Raw genomic sequence first — 6,017 nt, 5'->3', positions numbered from 1 at the left:
CTGAAATTATATGAACTTTTCAAATGTTTCAGACTTCTGTTTCATTAAGTAGATATACCCATATCCGCTCAAATCATCTGTGAAGGTCAGAAAATAATGATACCTGCTACGAGCCTCAATATTCATCGGACCACATACATCTGTATGTATGATTTCCAACAAATCTGTTGCTCTCTCTATAGTTCTGGAGAACGGCCTTTTAGTCATCTTGCCCATGAGGCACGGTTCGCAAGCATCAAGTGATTCATAATCAATTGATTCCAAAATCCCATCAGTATGGAGTTTCTTCATGCGCTTTACACCAATATGACCTAAATGGCAGTGCCACAAATAAGTTGCACTATCATTATTAACTTTGCATCTTTTGGCTTCAATATTATGAATATGTGTATCATTATGATCGAGATCCAACAAACCATTTTCGTTGGTGTGTATGACCATAAAAGGTTTTTATTCATGTAAACATAACAACAATTGTTCTCTAACTTAAATGAATAACCGTATTGCAATAAACATGATCAAATCATATTCATGCTCAACACAAACAAAAAATAACACTTATTTAGTTTCAACACTAATCCCGAAAGTATAGGGAGTGTGCGATGATGATCATATCAATCTTGGAACTACTTCCAACACACATCGTCACCTCGCCTTTTACTAGTCTCTGTTTATTCTGCAACTCCCGTTTCCGAGTTACTACTCTTTAGCAACTGAACCAGTATCAAATACTGAGGGGTTGCTATAAACACTAGTAAGTACACATCAATAACATGTATATCCAATATACCTTTGTTCACTTTGCCATCCTTCTTATCCACCAAATACTTGGGGCAGTTCCGCCTCCAGTGACCAGTCCCTTTGCAGTAGAAGCACTTAGTCTCATGCTTAGGTACAGACTTGGGCTTCTTCACTTGAGTAGCAACTTGCTTGCCGTTCTTTTGAAGTTCCCCTTCTTCCCTTTGCCTTTTTTCTTGAAACTAGTGGTCTTGTCAACCATCAACACTTGAAGTGGTCTCGTCAACCATCAACACTTGATGTTTTTCTTGATTTCTACCTTCGTCGATTTCAGCATCACGAAGAGCTCGGAATTACTTTCGTCATCCCTTGCATACTATAGTTCATCACGAAGTTCTACTAACTTGGTGATGGTGACTAGAGAATTCTGTCTATCACTATTTTATCTGGAAGATAAACTCCCACTTGATTCAAGCGAAGTACCCAGACAACCTGAGCACATGCTCACTAGTTGAGCGATTCTCTTCCATCTTTTAGCTATAGAACTTGTTGGAGACTTCATATCTCTCAACTCGGGTATTTGCTTGAAATATTAACTTCAACTCCTGGAACATCTCATATGGTCCATGACGTTCAAAACCTCTTTGAAGTCCCGATTCTAAGCCGTTAAGCATGGTGCACTAAACTATCAAGTAGTCATCATATTGAGCTAGCCAAACGTTCATAACGTCTGCATCTGCTCCTGCAATAGGTCTGTCACCTAGCGGTGCATCAAGGAGCAAGGGAGGAGGAGGCCGGCCCTAGGAGGGGGCGCACCAAGTGTGGAGTCCTACTGGGACTCCCTAGTCCTAGTAGGATTCCACCTTCCATATGGAATAGGAAAAGAGGAACGGAAAAAGAGAAGGAAGGAAGGGGGCGCCCCCCTTCCCTAGTCCAATTCGGACCAGACCAAGGGGAGGGGTGCGGCCACCCTTGAGGCCCTTTTCCTTTTTTCCCGTATGGCCCAATAAGGCCCAATACGTATTCCCGTAACTCTCCGGTACTCCGAAAAATACCCGAATCACTCGGAACCTTTCCGAAGTCCGAATATAGTCGTCCAATATATCGATTTTTACGTCTCGACCATTTCGAGACTCCTCGTCATATCCCCGATCTCATCCGGGACTCCGAACTCCTTCGGTACATCAAAACTCAATAAAACTGCCATCGTAACGTTAAGCGTGCGGACCCTACGGGTTCGAGAACTATGTAGACATGACCGAGACACGTCTCCGGTCAATAACCAATAGCGGGACCTGGATGCCCATATTGGATCCCACATATTCTACGAAGATCTTTATCGGTCAGACCGCATAACAACATACGTTGTTCCCTTTGTCACCGGTATGTTACTTGCCCGAGATTTGATCGTCGGTATCTCGATACCTAGTTCAATCTCGTTACCGGCAAGTCTCTTTACTCGTTCCTTAACACATCATCCCGCAACTAACTCATTAGTCACAATGCTTGCAAGGCTTATAGTGATGTGCATTACCGAGTGGGCCCAGAGATACCTCTCCGACAATCGGAGTGACAAATCCTAATCTCAAAATACGCCAACCCAACAAGTACCTTTGGAGACACCTGTAGAGCACCTTTATAATCACCCATTTACGTTGTGACGTTTGGTAGCACACAAAGTGTTCCTCCGGTAAACGGGAGTTGCATAATCTCATAGTCATAGAAACATGTATAAGTCATGAAGAAAGCAATAGCAACATACTAAACGATCGGGTGCTAAGCTAACGGAATGGGTCAAGTCAATCACGTCATTCTCCTAATGAGGTGATCTCGTTAATCAAATGACAACTTATGTCTATGGCTAGGAAACATAATCATCTTTGATTAACGAGCTAGTCAAGTAGAGGCATACTAGTGACACTCTGTTTGTCTATATATATTCACACATGTATTATGTTTCTGGTTAATACAATTCTAGCATGAACAATAAACATTTATCATGATATAAGGAAATATATAATACTTTATTATTGCCTCTAGGGCATATTTCCTTCACTGGGTCCCACCACACTTTCCGCAGAGGGTGGATCCCAGCTACCAATCCGCACTCTCCCAGGGTCCGCCTCCAACGGACAAATTGATCCCTCCGAACTGACCGCCTCTGACTCGCATGGCCCCATGATTGCACATGCCGAGTCATCAACCCCTGGGTCCACTCCGCTTTTCTGCCTTTGTTGACCGACGAGGAGACCAACTTGAACCTCCCTTTGACGCCTCTGGATTGGCGCCGAACCCGCCGACGAGGCCCGAAGCCGAATGTTGAGCCTGGCCACCCCCCGCAGGAGGGCCATGGCCTCCATGAGCAGCAGCCGACCCAGGGCCCACCGTGCCCGCGCCCCTCCTAAGGCGGCCAAGGCGGAGGCGGCGGCGGCGCACCCACCTGCGGCCCCAGCCGGACGGCCCCTTCCTCTCGAACGATGGAGATCGGGTACCACAGTGCATCCGCCGCGTCAACCACCTCCAAGGCCCGAGCACTCCTTCTGTCCAGTTCTTCCACGACGAGAATGCGACGGGATGGGATTCTCGCCGGATCGTCAGTACGCAGCCACACCCGAAACCCCGACATGTCATTCCGCGCCTCCGTTGTCGCCGCCACCTTGACCACGATGCCCAGTCCATGGAGCAGAGTATCGGCCGTCCTCCTTGTCCAGGCATTCGCCGACACGCCCCACAGCGCCAGCGGGACGAGGTACGGCATGGAGATTGCCGTCGCTCGAGCCCGGCGAGACCATGGCCTGAGCAGGAGGTCGAACTGCGGCGTGCCTACCCAGCCCCGTCTGACCAGCATGTTCCTGATTTCCACCGAACGACGGAGCACCAGAAAATCTTCCGGGTAGTACGCTCTGATCGACATGTCCAACGGCGCTAGCTCGAACTCCTCCACCATGACGGCCGCCACCGCCGCCAGATCCGCCAGCTGCCTCGAGCCGACAACCGAGACCACCACCGCACGAGCCAGTTCCTCCTCCATGGCCCGGAGATCTTGCCCAGCCTCCATGAAACAACAATCTACCTGCTCCTCCGCCACTGCCTGCGAAGCACCTGAGGACGCGCCATGCTCCAACTCCGTCGCCGGCGCGAAGGGCATCGAGAAGCCCGGCCCAGCCACACTGGCCATCGACCCGGACCCCGAACGAACCACCTGGCTCCAAGAGGCCCCGGCCCACACCGCACCAGGAGAGGGCGAGCCTGGAGGAGGAGGCGGCAGAAGCGGGAGCCCCAACGATGCCGGTGGCGGTGAAACCCGCGAGGGCGGCGGCACCACCACTAGCAAGGGCTGCGGGAGCTGAGGCCGGAGCGCCGGCGGCGGCCTAGGTCGATCCTCCGGAGACGAACTGCGCGGACGAGGACGATGGCACGGCAAAGTGCAGTCCTTTGAGATGTGCCCCACCTCCCCGCAGCGCACGCACACCGGCGGGTTCGTGCACATGGCCGAGATGTGCCTCACATCACCGCAGTTGTAGCAGCAGCCGATGAGCATCGCCGGGATGCGCCCACGCGGCGGCCTGGGGGAGGGAAGGATGTCCGGCCACCTGCCCGGAGGGGACCGCCGGATCTGGCGAGGCGAAGACCGCGGGCGCGGCGCCTGCCCCCCACGGTCACCACGGGTCTGCCACACCGCACGCACAGCCTCCGGCGGCGCAGCGGGGCGGGAAGGCGCCCCCTGCACGATCGGCCCATGCGTCGTGCCGACCACGTCGGGAACCACCAGAAGCGACCACAGCACCGGCCTAGGGCGCGAAGACGGCGGAAGGGGGGACGGCGGCAGGTCGAAAGAAGCCGCGGATAACGAGACCCTCTCTGCCATGGCTGGACGCCGGCTCCGGGATGGAGGCCGGCGGGGGAGAGGTGGCCGCCGGGGCCGGAGTAGCCGCCGGCGCAAGGAGGGGGAGGGGACGCGCTCAGAGAGGGGACGCGTTTGAATGGACCACATGATACCGGCTAAGATATCACCATAGCCAGCCTAATATCTCAACATGCACGCATGGTTTCCTTAGGACAGAAAAGGCCTTGATCTCTCGCAAAAAAATAAAAGAAAAGGCCTTGATCATGCGCCCAAGACTTTTTATAGTACTAATTTTTAAGAGAAGGTGCTATAATGAGCGAAACTTGAAGGCAGTCAAAAAAAAAACAACCCCAGCTATAGAGCAAAGGAATTGGCGGGAATCAGAAGAGCAGCACCACCCGGCGCATGCTTGGATACTGAAATTGTATGAATACGTCAAGATTCAAGATGAACTAGTCTGAATCAATTCATCTAACCTCACATGGTAGTCATTCTGTCTGATTATTTCCCTCCTTTCTTGTTCCAAAATTTATGTCTTTACCGTGGATAAAAGCTGGCGTGGTCCTGCTCTAGTTGATGCTGCAAAGAAGAATGGTCCCTAGCCTAAACTAGGTAGCCTCCTAGACCTCGACGTCGAAAGATTTGTAAAGGTGCGCGCGGTAGTGTATCCGGTCCAAATATTGGAAAGCCCAATATGTAAGCAATCTAGCAACATATCTCAAAGTTGTGCATGCACTAGCCATGCTTCAGCCTTAAGGCGCTGGCAAATGGCAGAATTCACAACTTGCTCTTGCAAGCTTCGGATTCTAGCTTCTAAAAAGGCAAATCGGCTGGCATGCTAGCTAGCTAGCTAAGCTAGCTGCTAACTGCTGATAATCCATAGGCACAAGTGTTGCATGTCAATGTCAACACAAATTTCGCCGCTCCTTGCCACTGCATGCATGCGCGCGCGGGTAAAATGTTAGGTCAAGCATATTTTACCTTATCATTTCATGCCAACTAGTATTGTCTCCGTACCAACATATAAGACGTCTTTTCGAGGTAGTCCCATGCATATCCAAGAATGCCTCCAGCAAAAATTAGTCCCAGCTCGCAACACTAAACAGGAACAAACAGGACTTATTGGTTGCTATAGTAGATGTGTCCGAGAGGAGTGTCCCTAAAATGAATGATTTGGCTTTTTTCGAGAAGGAGGATAACACCCGGTTGTCATATAGCCATATATTGCTGGTCAATTTCACGATAAGAAGGAACAACCTTGTACGTGTTACACGCGTGAGCTCAAGTTTTTTTTTTACTCCTACTTTTTTGCGGGGAAGTGATGAAGCTCAAGTGCGGACATCACATTTATGCTCACGTAGCCCTATGACTATGAGCCAGTGGCCAGGTCAGCCACCGCTATGTACGTACAGGTGGGTGGAGGGAGGGGTCC

This window comes from Triticum aestivum, chromosome 3D (genome assembly GCF_018294505.1).
Source record: "Triticum aestivum cultivar Chinese Spring chromosome 3D, IWGSC CS RefSeq v2.1, whole genome shotgun sequence".
In the NCBI taxonomy this organism is placed as follows: domain Eukaryota; kingdom Viridiplantae; phylum Streptophyta; class Magnoliopsida; order Poales; family Poaceae; genus Triticum; species Triticum aestivum.
This window is presented reverse-complemented; position numbering follows the sequence as displayed.